This window comes from Schistocerca nitens, chromosome 6 (genome assembly GCF_023898315.1).
Source record: "Schistocerca nitens isolate TAMUIC-IGC-003100 chromosome 6, iqSchNite1.1, whole genome shotgun sequence".
NCBI classification, from domain to species: Eukaryota; Metazoa; Arthropoda; class Insecta; order Orthoptera; family Acrididae; genus Schistocerca; species Schistocerca nitens.
The window spans coordinates 411,246,685-411,271,713 of NC_064619.1; positions in this window are offsets into that span (position 1 = coordinate 411,246,685).

Genomic DNA, 25,029 nt, shown 5'->3' on the forward strand with positions numbered 1-25,029 from the left:
TCTCAATACAGTAATCAGTAGAATTCATTTCTCAGTTACAAAGCATCATCTCAATACAGTAATCAGTAGCATTCATTATTCAAGTGACATACTATTCAGAGCTAATCAGTATTACTCAGAACTCTCTTAAACTGGTATCATTATTTGGGACTGGTAATACATTTTTTTTTTGTTAGCAATGCATTGCTTTGGGTAGTTGTAGGGGAAAGCAAGAAGAGAGAAAAAAAATTTGCTTCTGGGTTGTTCCTGTAAATGAGAATGTGTAACGTCATTCGTCATGAGTCAGCTGTAGCAAGGTTATGAGACAAATAGAGTATATGTAATCACATTCATAAATGACATAGATTTAATGAACAACTGCTTACAGCACATTAATTTCATAAATAATTTCTCCTGCAAAAATATATATACAAAATAGATTATTAAGCTGAAAGAAGAAACGCATTTTACGCTGAAAAGTAGTGAACTTCGAATTAACAGGTAGTGAAATGTGTATAAAGATGTGTTCCATAGCTGTCCTTTCCAAAATCTTCAATTATACCATGCAATATAACACCTGCTGTCAAAGCGAACTGCAACAAATACTTAAATAACTACATAGCATGAATACATAACTTCCACATTATCCTCATCTGTAAAGAAAAAACTTCATTATCCATCATTTCATTATCTATATTATCATAACTCCATTATTATCATCACCTGTAACGAAAAACTTCATTATCCATAGTAGCATCTTCTTCATCATTATTCATCAGCATTCATTATCATCTGCAAAAAATCACTTCATTACTCATTATACAACTATTCCTTATATCTATCATATTTCATCACAAAAACTAAAATGTGTAGTTCTGTCTGACAGCCTGCATCAATCGCCTCGTATTCTGAAAGAAAAAATTAGTTAAGACTGCTATTCTACGATGTGTGTAGTATATTCTTGTTAATGCTTGTTAATTCTGATCCATTTACTCTTCATCACGAAGTATTGCATTCTCTTTCGTTCATTCCGAAGGTGAAATTCCCATTTTGTTTAATTTATTTCTTTCACGCATCATTTCTTTCTGAAATTGATGAACAAAGATTAATATCTTGCATTTACACCATATAATCACTAAATAATGACTGGTTTATGGTAACATAATTAAGCATACAGCATAACATGACAAAAAAACGTAATATGTGAAAAAAATAGATAGTGTTCAGAGGCAAAAATGTACCCAGTGTATGACAATGTAGCAGTAAAGTAGTTACGATGTTGAGATATTATAAGGCAAAATGTCAAAGTCAACTGGTGTTTGCTATATCTTAATTATTTCATAGTGCATACAAACAAAACATGAAACAATCGTATATACCTAAGAAAGACAAAAAATGTGATGTTCGTTGTGTTCAGCTTGTATGTTATGTAGTTAATAGAGGCGAGAATTAAAGACTTTAATGGAGAGAAAATTTGATAAAATTAATTTATCACTAGATAGAATTGCATAATTATTCGTAACATACGTAATTTTTATCTGGAAAATGTGCACTGTCTAATGTGTAACGACAAGAAGAGCGACCTGCTAACCTTACCTTGCCGGGCACTTGCCAAGAAAAAAAATACGATAATCATCAGTAAGTAGTCATGTGAATATAATTGCATAAGTGATCATAAAATTAGCAAAATGGCATTATAGCATGTTAAATCATAAAGTGTCTTCATTCAATAAAAGGTTTGATGTTTGACCAACGGTGGTTGCCTTTGGATTTTCTGGTTCTCAAAGTTTCGACGTGTACAACATTGGGGTGAGGAATGATGCGAATCCGATATGGACCTGCGTATAGAAGTTCAAATGTACTGCACCTACCTTTTCCTTTGTTGGATAAATAGTGTGTACGTACTAATATTTTCTGTCCAATGTGAAAGTCATGGCGTGTACAAACCTGTTTTTGCTGTCTTCTCCGGCGCTCTGCGGCACGTTTGATGTTGTTCAGCGCAATGTCGATTATTTCATGGTGTCGTAGTCGACGAGATGTAGGAAAGTTTACTAATTCTTTAATTTTGTTAGGTGGTTCAGCATTTTTCAGTATAACAAACGGAGATAGCATAGTAGATTCATTTGGAATGGAATTAATTACATCTTGGAATGAGAATATGTGTGTGTCCCAATCAATATGTCTTTTGTGGCAGTATATTCTACACAGTTTACCAATTTCTTTCATTAATCGTTCACAAGGGTTCGAAGAAGCATGGTACTTATATATATAGATCGGAGAAATGTTTCTAGCTCGTAACATACATAGCAGAACGAAATTGTGATCCATTGTCAGAAATTACTTTCAACACATGCCCTACATGAAATAGAAAATGTTTTACAAATGCTTTCGAAACAGTTTTAGCAGTAGCTTTGCGTAACGGAGTGAAGGTAACAAATTTTGAAGTGAGTTCAACAGCGACAAAGATGTAGCAAAAACCTCTATTAGTTCTCGGAATTGGACCAAAAATGTCTACAGCGGCCATATGTCTCAATTTAACAGGTACAATGGGATATAATGGAGGAATATGTGAAGTTGTGTCTGACTTAGCTTTCTGGCAGATTTTACATGACGCTAAAACTCGTCGTATACGATTCTCCATGTTGTTAAAATAACAGTTCTGTCTCAGTATAAGAAAACATTTTCTAGCTCCGTAATGTGCGTAACTTAAATGAGTGTACCAGATTAATTTGTTAACAAGTTCGTCAGGAATGCATAATAACCAATTGTTGCTGTCAGGATGAGAGCGGCGAAACAGAATGTCATTGCGTACAGTGTAATGGTTTCTAATCGTAACATTATTCTTGTCTTGCCAAAGGTGTTTAATTTCTTTCCACACGTTGTCTTTATTTTGCTCTTTTGCTATGTCCTGTAATGACGACGAAATAAAATTTTCAAATGCAACTTGTTGAATGTACATAACGCTGAAATTTGCTTTGCAGAAGTTGGTTGCGATGTCTTGATGATTGTTGCTGAGAGAACGAGATAGTGCGTCTGCTACAATATTTTGTGTGCCGGGAATGTGAACTACTGTAAAATTAAATTCCTGTAAATATAGCTTCCATCTGCTTAATCTGTCGTGAGTAAATTTATCTGAAAGTAAAAATTGTATAGCTCTATGGTCTGTGTAAACGGTGGTATGTCTTCCATAAAGAAAATGTCGAAATATCGTAAAAGCCCATACAACACATAATGTTTCCAGTTCGGTAACGGAATAATTTCGTTCAGCAGGTGACAGAATGCGACTTGCAAATGCGACGTTTTTAATTACTGTAGAGCCATCTTTTTCAATTTCCTGGAAAATATGTACACCTAAAGCCGTGTTAGAACTGTCGGTGGCAATGGAAAAATTTCTGGTAAGATCTGGGTGCGATAAAAGTGGTGCATTCAACAAAGCATGTTTCAGGTTCATAAATTCAGAATGTGCTTGCTTATCCCAGGACCAAATAGTGTTTTTACCTGTCAATTGGCATAATCTAGGTGTGTCTAAAGCAGAGTGATGAATAAATTTACGAAAAAAGTTAATTAAGCCCAAAAAACTGCGTAGTTGCTTCTTCGTTGTAGGAACAGTAATGTCACGTAAAGCTTGAAGTTTTTCCAGATCAGGCGCAATGCCTTCTCCTGAAATTACATGTCCAAGAAATTTTATAGAAGTTTTGCCAAAGTGCGATTTACTGAGATTAACTGTGAGTCTTTGTGCATGAAAAGTTTGCAACAGTTGTTCAAGAATCAGATTGTGTTCAGACCAGTTAGCTTCTGCATAAGAATGTCATCTACGTACGTTGTAATTCTGTCTTTAAGTTCTGTCGGAAGTATTGTGTTCAAACCGTGAATAAAAGCCGCAGAAGAAATAGTTAAACCGAATGGTAATTTGCAAAATTGATAACAGTCGCCAAAACAGAGAAACGCTGTGTACTTTCCGCAGTTCGGATGGAGCTGAATTTGCCAAAATCCCGATTTTAGATCTAATGTAGAATAAATAGCAGTACCGTGAAATTTCTGTAGAAGTTCCTCTAATGTCTGTGGTCGATGTTTCATTAATAATTATGTCATTGATGTGACGTGAATCAAGCACGAGGCGAAGTGAGCCATCTTTTTTCTTAACAATATGTAGCGGGTTTATGTACGGACTAACTGCCGGTTCTATAATTCCTTGGTCGAGCATATCTTGCAACTCTTTCTTAACCTGTTCTCTGTGGATATATGGAATGGGATAATGCTTTGCTTTAAATGTGTCGTGCTGTTTGACTTGAAATTCATACATAAAACCGGACATAGTACCAGGAATGTTGTCGAAAACTGGAGCTTGCTGTAAAAGAATTTTGTGTAGTTGCATGCGTTCGTCGTCTGTATTTGCACTGCTTTGTTTAACTTTATCAGAAATCATCTGCATTACGTCGTGGTCAGCTTCGTCTGGAGTGTTATAGTTATGTACGTACGTATCCGTGAACAATGTGGAATTACAGTCTATGCCACGTGATACGGAAATGACCTCTGTACGATTAATTGTTTGTTCTTCCGCAGATAAAGAGTGCTGAAATTATAAAGCCAATTGTACATTTTCATCCTTTATCATTAAATCGGAATTTTGAAAATCAATAACTGCGTCGTGTTGTACCAGAAAATTAGTACCTAAAATAACGTCTGTTGTCAATAAAGGAACAATCCAAAAATTTGAGTGAAATGTGTGACCTGCAATACAAAATGATAAATGCGTCTGTAATTTAACATCTACTCCTTTACTCGACACTGCTCCTTTCACTTTCGTTTTGCCTAATGGTAATGTAGGATAGGTATTCTCTTTGTTACACTCGTTGAAAGTTTCTTCATTTATTACTGACATAGGTGATCCGGAATCGATTACTGCTGAAAATTTCGATGAACCAATTTTAATTTCGATGACAGGATGTGAAATAGTTTTTTGAACAACTGGTCTTTCCTGTAAAATAGTGTCTCTGATGTCGTCAAAAGTAATAACATTTTCGTGAACAACATTCTGCGTGTCAAAAGTAGTGCTTATGTTACTGGAAAATGCGACCTGTATAGTATCTAGTCAAATTCTAACTGACGTGTTATTATTGTCAGGACGATTCTGTGGCATCTCGACTATTTGAACTGTTCTATTATTTCTTCCAGACGTATTACGTTCTGGATGATACCTACTGTCGGGTTCATTCATGAGAATATGTTGTTGCTGATCATTTTGCTGCTCTTAAGACCGACTGTTATTATACGTACGCTGATAATTGTGTTCATTGTTTTTACGTCTGTCGTGATAGCCATTCCTATACGGTGCATTGCGATAGGAATTGAAGTACTGTGTTTTCTGCACGTAGTTATTTCCTTGCTGGCGTGCGTTACTATTTGTTGTAGGTGGGACTATTCGTGCACGCGGCGAAACATTAAAGCCTGGTTGACCTTGTGCATTACATTGTTGGTTAGGTATGCTAACCGGCTGACTTTCATGCTGTTGTGGTGGAAAACGTGTATTGTTACCAAAATGCGTTCGCTGTTCCTGATAATATTACACATACTGATGATTACTATTTTATCTGTTATAGAAAATTACGTTGGTAATTCTGGAGTGCCTAATGAAAATTGTCACTTTCGGGTTTTTTATTACTACGTTTCTTAATTCTAGATAGAGCAATAGTTGAAGAGCTGTTTTGATAGATATAAAGGATAGTAGAAGAGAAGGCAGCAGTGCAGAAAACTAAAGATTAAACAGCACTACTACAGCTCGGGGCCCTATGCACGCTACGGCACATATTCATTAAAGCGTAATTAATCCCCTGAGGCCTTTTACACGCTACAAATAAATTTCAGCTTTTGTGTTACAGGCAATGGCGGTAAAAATTCACAAACAAATTGTTGTATCCATGCTAATTCAAGTTTCTTCATTACAGGCAATTCTATTGAAAATACAAAAATAAATTTTCGTATACAGTTCAAATCGTGTATTTGTGCTCTGTCATTATTAAATTCCTTAGATTTTCTTATAGATAAAAATTGCTCGTAATCTACGTTCTCGTCTCTGAATTTGAGAACACGTTCAGGTTTGTGTGAGAATCTGTTTGTCTGTGTCAGTTCGGAATCTAAGTCGCGTATTCTCTGTAGATTACCCAAATTATACGCGCTGCGTGAGTCTGACAAATGTTCGCAAAGTGGCGTCTGTTGTGATGTGTTATTAACTGAAATATTTTTCATCTCTGTTACTTCTTGCTGTAAACTTGACAACTTTCTACGTAATGTATTATTAGATGAATCAATCTCATTGATTGTCTGCTGTAAATTTTGGAATTCAGGTGTTTGGTTAAACGAAATCGGTGCAGTATCGTCTGATTTGTTGTCATTATTACTTTCAATAATATCAATACGACTGGCCAATTCATCACATTTTTCAGTCAGTATTTTTACCTGATCATCGGTTTTAGTGTCACAGGCATTAATCTGTTTTTTGCATTTTACGTGTGGTTTCGTTCAGTTTTTTAACGTCAGCTTTGACGACATCGAAATCCTGTGTTAGTTCTAATTGTTCGAGTCTGTCGGTCACTGTTTGGAAATATGTTGTGTATGTGTCTGTTTTCGATTTAAGATTGGAAATTTCGTCACGTAATTCTGTGTTCGATTGTTTGATGGTATTAATTTCATCGGACACTGCAGCAATATTGCTGTCCACGTATGTTTTTGCCTTCGCGAACAATTTACGTTTGTCTTCTTGTCTCTGTGCTGTGATTGTTTCCATTACTTGTCGTTTTACTTTATTTTGATCCTTTATAAATTTGCGGAAACGCGTATCACTGTTTTGTATGTGGTGATTAAAACGTTCGTCAATCTGAGTGTTCTGTTGATCGAATTTCGCGTCTATCTTTGCATCCATTGTGCGCGAAAGTTCTGCTGTCATTAGTTTAAACTCGTCGCGTAATTGTGTAGCTTTTTCAGAGCATTGTTTACCGACTGCGCTAATTTCCTCTCTAAGTGTTTCTGTTGTAACTGTTTGCATATTCCTTAATTCTTGAGCAACAGATCTAATTTCTTCGCTACTTTTTCTTGAACAAGCCTCAGTTTCGTCGCGTAACTGTTCCTTAGTATCATGACACTGCGCGGCAACGTCTCTAATTTGTTCACTAAGCTGTCTGGAATTGTTGTCTAATTTTTCATTAATGTATTGTTTGAGTTTTTCGTTATCTTGTTTGTTATGTTCACTCTGTTGTCTGACCTGTTCATTAAGTTGTTTGAAATTTTCTTTAAATTGTTTGTTATCTTCACTCTGTTGTCTGACCTGTTCACTAAGTTGTTTGAAATTTTCATTATTATTGTCTAGTTTTTCATTCTGTTGTTTGGTAATCTCGTTTTGTTCTGTCTTAAACTGTAGCAATACAGCCATAATTTGATTCAAGCCAAAAGTAACCGTTGCATTCTCTGTGCCGTGTGATGCTGTATATGCATTTGTCACGTTTTCTGTATCCATTAGGATATTCTGTGATTTGCTAATCGGATGTGCACATTTAGTCACTGTTTCGGAATCACGTAAATCTGTCCTACTTTGAGTATCCTGTTCATTTTCATTACAAAGATTTGTCTGTTCGTCACGTGAATTTTGCGAACCGGTTGTGTTAAGCTGGGCGGCGCTCATTGCAACAGAACTCCCCGCGTCATCAATTGTCGTCAAATTAACAGAGGAGACAACTGAGTTCGTTTGTTCATCATTAAGATAAAAATCATCATTAGTGGTTGGAACGCACTGATTGTCAGTGAACGCAGGATTGTCATCATTACACTGCGTGTCACAAGTACTATCGGTGAAGTTGTTTAAGTCGGTAATTTCATTCTTTACACCTCGCGATGTACTATTAATAGTTGTTCGCGGCATTTTAACACAAATCACAATTATTCACAAATGAAACAAAGACAATGCAAAATTCAACAAATACAAGTACAACAAAGAGCAACGAATTGCCGATGATCTGAGGAAAGAAAGTCACAAAATTAGTAAAAGCGTTGCGCCAAATGCTAATTATATTTTAGTAAACAAGAGCAGATATCTGACTATTTTTCAGAAGATTCTCAAAGAAATACGATCCTGGTCCGGATGTCGCCAAGTGTAACCTCCCCACAAAAATGATCGATAACAATTAAATGTAAATGGACCAAGTGTAACCTCTCCGTGAAAATATGAAAATGAAAAGGATTGTATATAATTGCAAATAGTGCCAAATGTTAGCTTCTCCGTGAAAATATGAAAATGAAAAGAATTGAATATAATTGCAAATAGTGCCAAATATTAGCTTCCCACAGTAATAAAACTCAATGATAATAAAAATGTGCAAAAATGTTAAGTCCCCACAAAATTAACGTTAAGGTGAACCTGATAAATTTTATAAGGGCAGCTGCGCTGACCTTAGGCCCTGTGCAATAATTAATCTGATAAAAAGGAGGAAAAGCATAGGAAATATTGTTTCAATTCGAATGATTCTTTTCTTAAAACGATTGCTTTGAAAACAAAATTATTATTAGGGCATTTCTTGAACAAATTAATTACAATTAACATACATTACATTATCAGATGTGCGCAATGCTGCTTCATTACCTTATCTAACAATATACCTCGTCCCGAACCTTGGCCAGAGACCCATGTCGACGCCCGCCGACTCCTCACACTATTTCCGACCGAGTCCAACACGCAACAATTCCTGCCGACTCCTACACGCAACTGAACTCTCGCGCAGTCAAGCGCAGACTAGCAACGATAAACAACTCTCTGGTCAGAGATTCTGTCATGCCTCGCCATCGCTGGTACAGAATACATACGCTTTTCAACTTGTGTACTAGTCCCATTAGATTCAATAATTATTATTAAAAATTAACGCTATTTCACAGTGTTACGACTTAATCATGCACTATATTGTAATGGATTTAAAGGGCCTCTTCGCTTTTCTTACTCGCATAAATTATCGTTATAATTTATTCAGACATGCATTCTTTGTTTTCAGATCTTGTTTATTTCCGTTACCTTCAGTTCTTTTCAATACAATTTGTGGCTAAGTAATTAATCACTTGAATTGTTATTGTAACTTTATCGTATGCTACATTCATTTGTTTAAGAATATGATCAGTTGCTTTCAAAGATTGCCTCTATGCAGCGTCTCTGCCTTAAGTATGACGTCATTGTTCAAAGACGACGAGTGGTAGCGGACATTAGAATTGATCCGCAACGTGAATCACGTAAAATTTTGATAGATGTGGTGTAGAATACACGCGGATATAGGTAATCGTAAGAAGGCAGTTGGTTTAATAATTACATGAATGGTGGTGTGGTGGTCTGCGTGACTCAGAAAAACAGGTAGAAGAAGCTTCCAAAGCACACAGTATCTAGCCCCAGGCGAATAAAATCTCACACCCGGCCAGGAATCTAAACCGAATACTGTATTACTTATTATACCACAGGCACGGGAAACGTGTGTTTCAACACATCATGATGATACACGCTATTTCTTGAATATTACCTATCCGAGCGAATGCAGTTGTGAACTTGGCAAGGAAACATCGGAGGACAATAATTTGTAGTATACAGTTTTCTGTAACTAGAAGAAGTTTTCTAAGATCAAAGTTCTCCAACATCAGATACTTCAGACAACGCTTGTTAGACAGGATAAATGGTAAGCAAAATTAAACTGATCTGAATATAACTTCCGTGCCGAAGAATTATTGCGCGTATTCACATATATACCACTCACAATTTACACACATCAAAAAAAAGTTTTGCATCACCGCGGTTCCCAGAACTCTTGAAGACAGGCGTTGACTGTGGATATTGTATCACATACACAGTCCCTTTGACTGTTCAGAGATGTCACTAAACCCGGCCAAAGATCTAAACTACCATGCATGAGCAGCGCCTATTAGGAGGAAGGAGTCAGACAGCCGATCAGTTCGTCATTCCACCAGGAAGGAGGAACACGGCTCGTGTTGTTTGAAGTTCAACCATGCCTAGACGGTTAATACCGCGGTTCGATCGCGTCCGCATTGTTACTTTGTGCCAGGAAGGGCTCTCAACAAGGGAAGTGTCCAGGCGTCTGGGCGTGAACCAAAGTGATATTGTTCTGACACGGAGGAGATAGAGAGAGGCAGGAACTGTCGATGACATGCCTCGCTCAGGCCGCCCAAGGGCTACTAAGGCAGTAGATGACCGCTACCTATGGATTATAGCTCGGAGGAACCCTGACAGCAACACCACCATGTTGAATAATGCTTTTCGTGCAGCCACAGGACGTCATGTTACAGCTCAAACTGTGCGCAATAGGCTTCATGATGTGCAACTTCACTACCGATGTGCATGGCGGGGTCCACCTTTGCAACCACGACACCATGCAGCGCGGCACAGATGGGCCCAACAACATGCCGAATGGACCGCTCATGACTGGCAACACGTTCTCTTCACCGATGAGTGCTGCATATGCCTCGAACTAGATAATCATCGAAGACGTCTTTGGAGGCAACCTTGTCAGGCTGAACGCCTTAGACACACTGTTCAGAGAGTGCTGCAAGGTGGAGGTTCCCTGCTGTTTTGGGGTGGCATTATGTGGGGCCGAGGTAGGCCGCTGGTGGTCATGGAAGGTGCAGTAACGGCTGTACGATACGTGAATGCCATCCTCCGAACGACAGTGCAACCACATCGGCAGCATAATGGCGAGGCATTCGTCTTCATGGACGACAATTCGCGCCACCATCGTGCACATCTTGTGAACGACTTCCTTCAGGATAACGATATTGCTCGACTAGATTGGCCAGCATGTTCTCCATCATGAACCCTATCGCACATGCCTGGGATAGATTGAAAAGGGCTCTTTAGTGCAACCATATCGGCAGCATAACGGCGAGGCATTCGTCTTCATGGCGACAATTCGCGCCCCCATCGTGCATATTTTGTGAATGAGTTCCTTCAGGATAGCGATATTATTCGACTAGTGTGGCCAGCATGTTCTCCAACATGAACTTGCCTGGGATAGATTGAAAAGGGCTGTTTATGGACAACATGACCCACCAACCACTCTGAGAGATCTACGCCGAATCGCCGTTGAGGAGTGCGACAATCTGGACCAACACTGCCTTGATGAACTTGTGGATAGTATGCCACGACGATTACAGGCATGCGTCAATGCAAGAGGACGTGCTACAGGGTATTAGAGGCACAGGTGTGTATAGCAATCTGGAGCACCACCTCTGAAGGTTGCGGTGTATGGTAGTACAACATGCAATGTGTGGTTTTCATGAGCAATAAAAAGGGCGGAAAATGAAAAGATATTTATGTTGATCTCTGTTCCAATTTTCTGTACAAGTTCCGGAACTGTCGGAACCGAGTCGATGCAAAACCTTTTTTGATGTGCGTATTTAACGCGCCCGCAGAAAGGTGCTGTCGATTGACACTCGTGTTACGCGTGCAAAGGATTAGCAGAATTCAAGTTTATAATACTGGCTTACCTTCCGCTGTCGTTGCTCCGCGTACTTGCTGCATTACACTGTTCAGGAGGGACGGAGGTATGTCGCTCGCCAACATCTCGTCACAAACTGGTGCCTAGCAACAGTGTGGGCCGCTACAAGCCCCTTTGTATTGTTTGGAACTGCGCCAAGTTGCGGTATGTTGTTTACTCTTAGAGAAGAAAAATAACTACCGCCTAATTATAGAAACTATCCAGGGATAAAAGCAGCGCGTCACTAAGCTGTAGCACCTGTGGCAATGATCAGGGGTCCCTAAGGACAACGAGGACGGAGGTAAGGCAACAAAGTAAACAAATCAATACGGACAAAATTAAAACAGAAAACAGAAATGGAAAAAAATTGTTAAATCAGTCAGGCCGGTGAACTCTTTCGTTACGTTAAATCTGTCGTAAATCGTTCTGGAAATCATTCACGCAGGTCGAAGGTCAACCGGCATCATTAACTCGAGCATGAGGTAACTGAATGCATAGAATGAAAGGGCGTAGAAGTGAGCAAATGTTGCAGCCAAGGCTGTGGCAGAGTATCCGTTTCTTACGAGTAAGACGTGTAACGAACGATGCGTGGCAGTAGATCGTAAAAACATAATTGAAACCCAGAGCTATGTCCTTCAATGCAAAGTACTAGCCATAATAAATATAGTACGTAACGGATTGATTTCCTCCATGATTAAGAACATTTATTTGCAACAAAGTAATTGGTTTCAAGTCATAAAATTAGTTATAAATGCATACAGCCTTCTTTCATATCTACCTCATTTCATGAAGATCTCAGAAACGAAGCAATTAAGGTTTTATGTGACATCTCCTCATGATATTTCTATTGCGTTTTCAGCACAAATGATGTTGATAAAACACAATTTAAAGCAGAAATACCGAAACCAGATGTTGTGCAGGACTTAGCAGAAATGATAGCGAGCTAATTTACTGCATGGACAACCGTGATAATGTGGTTGTTGCAAAAGTTAGATGCTTTTTTCCAAACTAAAACTACACTCCTGGAAATGGAAAAAAGAACACATTGACACCGGTGTGTCAGACCCACCATACTTGCTCCGGACACTGCGAGAGGGCTGTACAAGCAATGATCACACGCACGGCACAGCGGACACACCAGGAACCGCGGTGTTGGCCGTCGAATGGCGCTAGCTGCGCAGCATTTGTGCCCCGCCGCCGTCAGTGTCAGCCAGTTTGCCGTGGCATACGGAGCTCCATCGCAGTCTTTAACACTGGTAGCATGCCGCGACAGCGTGGACGTGAACCGTATGTGCAGTTGACGGACTTTGAGCGAGGGCGTATAGTGGGCATGCGGGAGGCCGGGTGGACGTACCGCCGAATTGCTCAACACGTGGGGCGTGAGGTCTCCACAGTACATCGATGTTGTCGCCAGTGGTCGGCGGAAGGTGCACGTGCCCGTCGACCTGGGACCGGACCGCAGCGACGCACGGATGCACGCCAAGACCGTAGGATCCTACGCAGTGCCGTAGGGGACCGCACCGCCACTTCCCAGCAAATTAGGGACACTGTTGCTCCTGGGGTATCGGCGAGGACCATTCGCAACCGTCTCCATGAAGCTGGGCTACGGTCCCGCACACCATTAGGCCGTCTTCCACTCACGCCCCAACATCGTGCAGCCCGCCTCCAGTGGTGTCGCGACAGGCGTGAATGGAGGGACGAATGGAGACGTGTCGTCTTCAGTGATGAGAGTCGCTTCTGCCTTGGTGCCAATGATGGTCGTATGCGTGTTTGGCGCCGTGCAGGTGAGCGCCACAATCAGGACTGCATACGACCGAGGCACACAGGGCCAACACCCGGCATCATGGTGTGGGGAGCGATCTCCTACACTGGCCGTACACCACTGGTGATCGTCGAGGGGACACTGAATAGTGCACGGTACATCCAAACCGTCATCGAACCCATCGTTCTACCATTCCTAGACCGGCAAGGGAACTTGCTGTTCCAACAGGACAATGCACGTCCGCATGTATCCCGTGCCACCCAACGTGCTCTAGAAGGTGTAAGTCAACTACCCTGGCCAGCAAGATCTCCGGATCTGTCCCCCATTGAGCATGTTTGGGACTGGATGAAGCGTCGTCTCACGCGGTCTGCACGTCCAGCACGAACGCTGGTCCAACTGAGGCGCCAGGTGGAAATGGCATGGCAAGCCGTTCCACAGGACTACATCCAGCATCTCTACGATCGTCTCCATGGGAGAATAGCAGCCTGCATTGCTGCGAAAGGTGGATATACACTGTACTAGAGCCGACATTGTGCATGCTCTGTTGCCTGTGTCTATGTGCCTGTGGTTCTGTCAGTGTGATCATGTGATGTATCTGACCCCCGGAATATGTCAATAAAGTTTCCCCTTCCTGGGACAATGAATTCACGGTGTTCTTATTTCAATTTCCAGGAGTGTATTTTCAGAAACATTTACTTTACACACTGAGTCAGAAACGGTTATCCGGTTTGGAAAAACTATCAATAGATGGTGGACGATGCATGGCCACACCATCGTTTGATTGGCGTGTGAGCGTAAAAGAAGTGTTGAAAAATATTTAATGTCTCATCGCGAAGCAAGAAGCCGTACACATTGCACGCAGGTGCTTGGAAAATCGCAAAATCTATCTTTCGGAACAGAAGCTTCAAATATTTTTCAACTATATATGTACGCATACTGTACAGCTCATGCAGATAAAATGGTTAAAATAACAGCTCATAAAGAAGCGTGCAAGCAGCCAATCTCCACACGCTCCCACACATTTTAACGTACGGTACACTAAAGAGATTCCTCTGCCACACATTTTGCATTGATTCAGAGACTGTTGACGTGTATGTATATACATCCGTAGAAAACGAAGAAGGACGAAATATCGATTTTCCTGAAACAATAGACAATTCTGATCATAAGTAAGTCAAGAATTGAAATCGCTGGGCACATGCACTTCATTACCAATATACGCGTTTCGTGCATGTACAAACTTCTTTGAAAAGCAGCGTTGTCGGTTTTTTGTATTATCTTCCAGTGCTGTGTTACATATCATTTCACTTATTTTTAGATTTTTCTGTGAGATTTCTCTGTGTCGTAATTAATTAATTCTCATCTCAATTAAGATTGATTTAGGTTTAACCATCACCCTTGAAAGGCAGTATCAACCTCACACACACTTCCTGTGTACCTGTGCCGTGATGTTACAGGCTCTAGTATATAGTCTTTCGTTACTTTCGATGCCCGTTTCTATTACATGCAGACAGTAGCACAGTTCCGAAGTTTAAGATAATCTTGATGGTCGTTTACTATGGTTGCTAGCTGTTTCCCATTTTAAATACCACTTTCCCGACTTCGCTAATTTTTGAACCATGGTTTCTTTTGGAGCCGTAGAACAATTGTAGCAGAAATCTACACTCATGCTCATAAATTGAGGATAATGTTAATACAAGGGGAAACAACGCTCTGGTGGGCGGTTTGCGGGTTTAAATCACCTAGGGGTATGACCATGCGGTGCATGTGGCCTGCGGTCGTCGCACGGTGACGCTGGCAGTCGTCCACATACGCAGAGGTGTGTTGGTGCATGGCAGAATAAGGTGCAGCGAGTGAGTGTGCAGACGTTTTCAGACGTGCTAATGGTGACTGTGTGTTGAAAATGGCTCAAAGAACACATATTGATGGCGTTATGAGAGGTAGAATACTAGGGCGACTGGAGGCTGGTCAAACACAACAGGTCGCAGCACGGGCCCTCCGTGTGCCACAAACTGTGATCTCAAGATTATGGCAATGATTCCAGTAGACAGGAAACGTGTCCAGGCGCTACAGTACGGGACGTCCACAGTATACAACACCACAAGAAGACCTATATCTCACCATCAGTGCCCGCAGACGGTTACGGTTTATTCGCCCGGAGACTTGGAAGGTGCATTCCACTGACCCCTAGTCACAGGAGAGACCGTAAAGCCTGGTGTCAAGGACACAATACATGGTCATTGGAACAGTGGTCCCCGGTTATGTTCACGGACGAGTCCAGGTATAGTCTAACAGTGATTCTCGCCGGGGTTTCATCTGGCGTGAACCAGGAACCAGATACCAACCCCTTAATGTCCTTGAAAGGGACTTATACGGAGGTTTGATGGTGTGGGGTGGGATTATGATTGGTGCACGCCCTGCATGTCTTTAACAGAGGAACTGTAATAGATCAGGAGTATCGGGAAGTCATTTTTCACCAGTATGTCCGCCTTTTCAGGGGTGCAGTGGGTCCCACCTTCCTCCTGATGGATGATAGCGCACGGCCCCACCGAGCTGCCATCGTGGAGGATTACCTTGAAACAGGAGATATCAGGCGAATGGAGTGGCCTGCCTGTTCTCCAGACCTAAACCCCACGAGCACGTCTGGGATGCTCTCGGTCGACGTATCGCTGCACGTCTTCAAACCCCCAGGACACTTCAGGAGCTCTGACAGGCACTGGTTCAAGAATGGGAGGCTACACCCCAGCAGCCGCTCGATCACCTGATCCCGAGTATGCCAACCCGTTGTGCGGCCTGTGTACGTGTGCACGGTGATCATATCCCATATTGTTGTCGGGGTAGATGCGCAGGAAACAATGGCGTTTCGTAGCACATGTATTTCGGCACGGTTTTCTCAACTTACCGCCAATACCGTGGACTTACAGATCTGTGTCGTGTGTGTTTCCTATGTGCCTATGCTATTAGCGCCAGTTTCGTGTAGTATCACGTTGTGTGGCACCACATTCTGCAATTATCCTTAATTTACGAGCATGAGTGTAGTTCCAGAATTAGTGCGCTCTCGGTATCGTCAACATCTGATGCTGCAGGAATGGTGTTAAGAGATTAAAATTAATTAATTTAAAGAAAATGTAACACCTAAGGTTAACAATTCATATGGAAATTTCAATAATTAATGACTGGGTATATTTTCATGTTACTTTTGAATATGAAACGAGGCTTGCCAACTAAATAGATTGTTTGACAAAAAATGAAACACTCTGAACGTAGTCGGATGTCAGCGAAACTTCACACAAATGCAGTACATAGGCTGCAAACATCGACTGCTGATGAATGGCACCATATAGTTTTCAGTAATGAATGACGGTTCTGCGCTGCTGCAGATGACCATCATCTGCGATTATGGAGGCGACCTGGGAAGAGGTCCTATTCTTCCAATGTTTTGGAGTTTCACAGTGGTGTTATTCCTGGCGCCACGCTATGAGGAGCCATCTGGTATGACTTTAGGTCATGACTGGTTGTGACTGTGGGAACTCTTACAGCACAAAGAAGGTCACGAATATCTTGCGTCCTCGTGTGTTAGCTCTGTTGTCACTGTGTCATGTTGCCATTTTTCACCAGGACAATGCTCATCTACTTATGGTACAGGTATCTGTGAACTGTCTACATGATGCTGAGGTGCTTCTGGAACCAGCAATATCCCCCGATCTGTGCGGTGACAGATCCATTGATTGACCTCCACTGAATCTCCTCCTTTTGTTCCATGAATAGCCTCTCTCACATTGTAAATGGAAATGCCGTGTGGCTAGGGCCTCCCATCGGGTAGACAGGTTGTCTGTTGCAAGACTTTCGAGTTGACGCCACTTCGGCGACTTGCGTGTCGATGGGGATGAAATGATGATGATAAGGACAACACAACACCCAGTCCCTGATCGGAGAAAATCTCCGACCCAGTCGGAAATCAAACCCGGGCCGTTAGGTATGACATGCCGTCGCGCTGACCACTCAGCTACCAGGGGCAGACATCTCTCACATTCATACGGCTCCATTCCATCCAGCATTCAGTGGCATCACTGAGCGGTTTGTCTGCACATTTAAGATCCAAATGCGTGGTACCAACTCGGATATCAAGACTCGGTGCAACACTTGTGGACCAGCCTGCCTTGAAAGAGGGTACAGCGGCCTTATGACACTCTTCCGAACCTAATCAGTGCATAATTCGTGTCCAGAGATCGTGCATCGACACATTGATGTGGGGGCTCATACTGACAAGTTCTTTGTAAATCTGAATCGACTTTGAAATCACCGAAATAATATAACAAACCATCTCAACGTGTGAAGTTTCACTTCGTTTCCTGCTACCCGTCTGGATGCTTCACTTATTTTGTCAGGCAGTGTAGATCATAATGGTTCTTATGTACAGCAGTATTTTTTTCTGATGTTTGCAGGTCAATGTGTGGTTGCATCAATAAGTTACTAATCATCACCAAGACGATGATTTCCGATAAAACCAAGTCTTTGTATTATCCTGCATGCTTTCACGCTCACGGATACACTTTTATGGTGAAGTTGCCCATCAATGGACACGGATGTCTGGTTCAGATACACTTGCATGGTGAAATTGACTATGAGTAGATACCGGTGTCTAGCGTGGATACACCTGCAAGATGAAGTTCATCAGCAGTAGACATAACTGTCTGGCAAAGATACACCTCCAAGGTGAAGTTGACCATTAGTAGACACCAGTGTCTGGCACAGATACACCTACAAGGTCGGCCACTTTGATCAATCAGCTGTTTCCTTTGGAAGCCGAGATTTTAAATAACCCCCGAAGTGAGCAGTGGGTCTCACTTTTTGAACCACCGTGAGGGTACCACACAGTTCTTTGATGGATAGTTGAGGCACCATGTACAGAATTAGCTTTGTGAGTGCTGAAGCCTTGGCAGTTTTGAGAAGGCTGATAGTCTTCAACGAACTAATCGTTTACACGTATTAATCGTCGCTTGTTGCGACAAGCAGATTAATAAACATTAATATGATTGTTCGAAAGTACGACCGCCACAGAAGTTCCATGCTCCGAATTATATAATGCTAAATGTACTACTACCACCCTAGCATCATTTCATAAAATCTCTATTTCTTCACCTGTATTCTCTCAAGTATTTGCACATACATTGTGTGTAATTTTCTCCTCTTGAGGAAGTAGTGATTGCGGTCCAACAAATTGTATACACTGAGTAGTTCAAGAATTCTTCGCCTCCCATTCCAGTGCTGTCACAGTAATTGATTTAGAAGCTTCTTGTACCTGTATTTAGTAGGTTATGCAATGTGTAGCGTGAAAGCACTACAGAAATGCTGCGCCAATTCCTGTGGCAGGCGCTACAAGTTTGGTATTGTGCATCACGATGCGGTTTACCGTTAAAATGCCAAGAGCATGCGTTTGTAAAAGTGTCAGTCAAGCAATTACTTCCTCCAACGTATATTTCGCGGAACAGTTATGGATACAATAACAGTGAGGCTCGATCTCGCTCGTAGGAGTGCGAACAATCGTTCCTCCCGAGCAGAGTTCACAGCTTGAAGAGCTAAGGTGGCAGTGACAGTGACGCAAGAGGTTCCTGCCGCTACACACCATAAGATGACTTGCGCTGTATAGATGTAGATTGTAGAATGTATGTTCGTCCGTTGTAATCTGTCTACAGTTCTTATTTACGTAGCTTTGTAATCTCCCCAACTATCCTCAATTTCTGGTAGTAGCTTGATGATAATCACTTTACGATTTTGCAGTGGCTGTGTTGTTCCGAATTATGATGCAATGTTCCTTCGGACTTGCATGCATCTCCCTGCGGCGACTAAAGCTGTTGTGAAATACATTAAATGTATTCGCAGTTGCGAATAAGGATAACCATCGCCTGTAGAATGGAATGGCGACGACGACGAAAATTTGTGCCGGACCGTGACACGAATCCGGATTTCCCTCTTATCGCGAGCGGTCGCCTTAACATCTGTCGACCCGAGCACGTAAAACGGCCAGAACCAAACTTCCGTATGTCGTGAACCATGTGGCTACAACCAGTGCTCGTACATCCATCATGTGCATTCCCGAACAGGGAAGACGCTTTACTTGAACGTCGCTTGCCCGGTTTCTGCGGATAAATACGATATTGCATTGCTTGTGTTATTCCGAATTACGATGGAATGATCCTTCGGACATGCATGAATGTTAGACGCAACAGGCACTCCGGCTACTACGGCCGTTATGTAATACATTATATGTATTCCTAGCTGCGAATATGGATAACCATCAGCTGTATAATGGACGACGACAGTGAAAGTTCTTCGTTGATCCATTATGGATCGTGGGACGACGGATGGCATGAACTTCTTGATGCAATAATTTACCAACAGCCGTGTGTATTGTATTTTTTTTTCTTTTCTTTTTATAAACTTCTATGTGCTACCAGTTTCGCATTACATTGATGCCATCTTCAGGCCCCACTCGTCATAATCGTAAAACCGCTATACAAGGAAGGAGCCATATAACTGGATCCGTGGCCAGACCACCAAGAGCTGTTGCAGGACGATTTGATTCACGGATCCAGTTATATGGCTCCTTCCGTGTATAGCGGTTTTACGACTATGACGAGTGGGGCCTGAAGATAACATCAATGTAACGCCGAAACTGGTAGCACATAGAAGTTTATAAAAAAATTGCAATACATACGGCTGTTGGTAAATTATTACATCAAGACAGTGAAAGTTTGTGCCGAACTGGGACTCGAACCCAGATATCCCGCTTATCGCGAGCCGTCGCCTTACAATTTGGCTATCCGAGCACGACTTATGCCGAAGTGCTTGTCCTTCGGACACGCATGCATGTCCCGAGGAACATAGCATCGTAATTAGGATTAACACAGGCACTGCAATATCGTATTTAACCGCCGACACTGGGCAAGCGACTTTCAAGTAAAATGTCTCCCCTGTATGTGAATATACATAATGAATGTTCGTGCACAGGTTGTAGACACATGGTTGACGACGAATTAAAGTTTGAGTGTCTCCCTGAATCGTGGTCGGATAGCCGAATGGTAAGGGGATCCCTCGCTTTAACCGGGAAATCTGATTCGAGTTCCGGTCCGACAGGAATCTGAACCGTCGCCATTCCATTATGCAACTGATGGTCACCCATATTCGCAGCTGCGAATAGATTTAATACATAATGATTGTTGTTAGACAAGAGGCCAACGTTAATTACCTCTACAAGTACGAGGGGCAGCTGGTGCCTGAATCACAGTCAGGACAGGAAGATACCAGGTAGGTGTCCATTTTAAGGAGAGCAGATGACACTGGGGCAAGCTTTTACAGACGGCTTTCCAGTACTCCCAGTGACGAACTGATAAGGGGCTCGTGGACGCCCCGAGGCTGCGGGCTTTCTCCAGCGCGTTGTCGCGCCAGATGCCGGCAGCGCTGAAGGCCGCTCTGCTGGACTGGACTGGACAGGTAGGCGGCGGATGGCGTGGGCGCCGCAGCCCGCTGCTCCTCATTCCAGGAGCTGGACCGGCTCGGCCCGCCTCCCAAGTTCACTGCCGCCGCTTGACGGACGCCGCGGCCCTCTGTACGCCGCGTCCTGTCACTGCATCGCCGCCCAAACGTCCGCTGACAGTTTCATGTCGCAATCTGGGCACAACTCATTAACACGATACCAGACGCAGATACATGCATGCGTCCACTCCGTAACGAACAGTCACAACACCCGATGAAGCAATTAAAATTGAGCACCGAACCCAGTGACACCATGTATCCTGCAGGACTGTCCACAAATCCGTAAGATTACTAGAGGGTGGAGATTTCTTCTGAACAGCATGATATGCTCAGTAATGTTCACGTCTGGGGAGTCTGGTGGCCAGCAGAAATGTTTAAACTCAGAAGAGCGTTCCTGGAGCCACTCTGTAACAATTCTGGAGGTGTGGTGTGTCGCATTGTCCTGCTGGAATTGCGCAAGTCTGTCGTAATGCACAATGGACATGAATAGATGCAGGTAATCAGACAGGATGCTTGCGCATATGTCACCTATCACAGCCGTATCTAGTCGTGTCAGAAGTCCCATATCACTCCAGCTGCAGACGCCCATACCATTACAGAGCCTCCACCAGCTTCAACAATCCCCTGCTGACATGTAGCGGCCATGGATTCATGAGGCTGTCTCCATACCCGTACACGTCCATCTGCTCGATACAATTTGAAACGAGACACGTCCGACCAGGCAATATGTTTCCACTCATCAACAGTCCATTGTCAGTGTTAACGGGCCCATAAAGCTTTGTGTCATGCAGTGATCAAGGCTACACAAGTGGGCGTTCGCGTCCGAAAACCCATATCGATAATGTTTTGTTGAATGGTTCGTACGCTGACACTTGTTGACGGCCCAGCACTGAAATCTGCAGCAATCTGCGGAAGGCTTGCGCTTCTGTCACTTTGAACGATTCTCTTCAGTCGTCGTTGGTCCCGTTCTGGTAGGATCTTGTTCCGGCCGCAGCGATGTCGGAGATTTGATGTTTTACCGGATTCTTGATATTCACGGTACACTCGTGAAATGGTAGTACTGGAAAATCCCCATTTCATCGCTACTTCGGAGATGCTGTGTCTCATCGCTCGTGCGCCGACTATAACAACACGTTCAAGCTCATTTAAATCCTGATAACCTGCCATTGTAGCAACAGTAACCGTTCTAACAACTGCGCCAGACACTTGTTATCTTATATCAGTGTTGTCGACCCCAGCGCCGTATTCTGCGTATTTGAATACACATGCCTATACCAGTTCCTTTGGCGTTTCAGTGTAGAATGTTTCGAAAAGATTCATCCAATTTCAAAAACGGCACCAGAAACGTGCCCACATGCCAAAAGATGTTGCTGCGGTTCACCAGGAAATGCTTCAGAGTCCTACTAATTCATCCAAACGCCTGTCGCAAGAAAGCGGCATATCGCGAATATAATACGGACGAATAATCCACATAGACCTGCACGTGTTTCCATACCGACTGTGTGTTGTTCATGTGTTAAAACCAGCAGATGCTTCTCAGCGCTACCAGTTTTTTGAGTGGCTATTTACTGAGCTAACAATGAATGGCTTGGACATGGATCTGTTCTTTATGTTTGATGAAGCCTGTTTTCAACTGTGCCGTCATCACAACTCACAGAAGCACAGGTTCTGGGCAGCGGAGAATCCGCATAACTTCTACGAAACACCATTACATGATTAGAAGTTTGGGGTTTCGTGTGCAGTGTCTACAAGCCACATTATTGACCCAATCTACTTTCATCAGACGCTAACTTCGGCGCGTTACATTGCCAACAGTTTGAAACCATTTGTGCTCACATTAACGATGGACGGAAAGACCTACAATCACTTCCAACAGGATAGAGCAACTGCCCATACAGCCTTATGAACCTTGGAGTACATATACACAATCTTCACGTCTGACATAGTTCTTAGCAGAGGTCAGTCTGGTCGCGGCCCTAGCTGGCCACCCATGTCACCTGATCAGTGTGCTGTTTCTTTGTGTAGGGAGCCCTTAAGTCTAAGGTGTATTGCAACAACCTTCATACTCTTCAAGAACTGCAGCAATTCCAGCAGTCCAGCTTTGATCCGCATTCAGCAACTTGCTGACCAAGGCCCAATAGTGCCCAGAGATGAATGGTGGTCACTTTGACCATCTGCTGTAGCCAAGTTAGTACTGTATTTAATTACTCTACTGTGTTTCTTTATACCCTGGAACTCTGTTTTCGGGCCACTATCATTTGCCTCGCCCTGTAGTTTGCGAAACCAGTCGTGTCTTTGAATTAAGATTTTAAACAGTCGCGGCATCCTTCTCATTCAAAATGCAATATTGCAACTATGTATGTCCTAGATACAAAATGGTATTCCTTCTTACTAAAATGTTTTCGACACGTTTGAGCGGTTCTTGCACCGGATCGGACTATCGATTTCAGGGAAGTCACGCTGAAATGACTGTTGTCGCTGAGAAAACGCTGTGACTAAGGAGGAGGTGAAAGAGCGTAGATTGGTATGGCAGCCCAGCAGGCAGTCAGCTGGTGGATGATGAGGAGACCACCAGCAACTTTGGAGCACAGTGAAAGCACAACAGTAATCAGTTAGCAAGTGGCTGTTAAAACGCTGGTCGTCTCTCTCTCACCCGAGCTCACTCTGCTGTGTGCGAACCACGGCGAGATGGTTCAAGCGATGCACGCTTCCTTATGGTGCTATATACGGGAAGTGATGCTTAAATGCTAATGTAATTCTTGTTTGTAACTGCAAATAGTGGTAGCTTGTACGCAGCAGCGAAGTGGATCCTGTTGCTAGATGCTGGGGCTAACACTACGCTTACATCTGATAAATCCTTTCAGGGTAGTGTTACGGACACTGTGTGGACACATCAGTGTGCTGACTAGTATATGACTGAAGTCGTTCTGCAGACATTGCATCGTTTCAAAACGTTGTCGTTCGCTGGTGTGATCTTGTGAGAATTGATTCAGTTGTGTTGTCTCATAGAATAAGTGTTGTCAAACTATATTGCCTCTTCTCTATAATATAGCTAAATCGTGTTCTTACCGTGCTGTTCCTAAATACTCGTCTTTTACCTATTACTTCAGAATTAGTATTAAACTGAATGTTATGCACACTTGTCGGTTGGGATATTACCCTAGGCCTCCGATACAATGTTAAATCAGTGTGAAATTGTGCACAAGGGAAGTTTTATCTAAAGTGCATTTGTTAAAACGATATATACAGTGCGTTGTTGCGGGCCGGTATATTCATGCATTGAAGTTATTATATTGATTTTTTTAAATATATGGTGCACTCTTGGGGTCAAAATTACACGAGACGTGTGTAGATCTACATAACGGATAAATGTATACCTTTGACCTATACTCTTGCAGGATTAATTAAAACTTCTGTATAAAAAAACAAAAACGAACATAAATTGAAAATCTACTCCAATTCTTGGTAAATGTTCTTAGTGTCTTTATAACGAAGCTTGAATTATCTTGCCACCAATGTTAATTAAAGACTGTGATATTTTTTCCAGCGAAATCTAAATTTTGGATTGTTTGTTATAAGTATATGACAAATATTAGACCTTACAAAAGGGCTGATGTGGACACAGACCGTTACCTAGTAATTGGACAACAACAACTAGAGTTATGCTATAAAAGAAAGGGGAACAGCATGGCGAAAAGAGACAGTTTGATGTTGAGAAGAATGAGGATCTTGTGTTGTGTCAACAGAATTTCAAGTCCTGGAATCAAACCACAGTAACGAAGGAAGTGTTACTAATCAATGGGAAGACATAAAGACAGCTGTGACGGAAGCAGAAAACTAAATTATAGGAGAAAAAACCAGAAACCTAGAATAAATGGTTCAATGATAAATGTGAACAAGCTGTGAAGAGAGCGAGGGAAACATTCATGCTTGATAGAAATTGTGCACAAACGCAGGAAGTACTGAAACACATAAAAAGATCAAAAATGATTCTGAGGACAGAAACAAAAAATCATGACCAATACAGTTAATGAAACAGAGGGGAGAAGTAGAATTTTTGCGACAAGAAAAATGTTTCAGATGATGAAACATGCGGGGATCGGTGAAAGAAATGAAGATTTAAATTTTAATGATAATGATGGAAATACGCAAACTATCAAGCAAAGGATTTTGGACAGGGAATATTCTGAAGAGTTGTTGAATGCTGAAGACCCTGAAAATGTATTCCCAGAAGGAAGAATT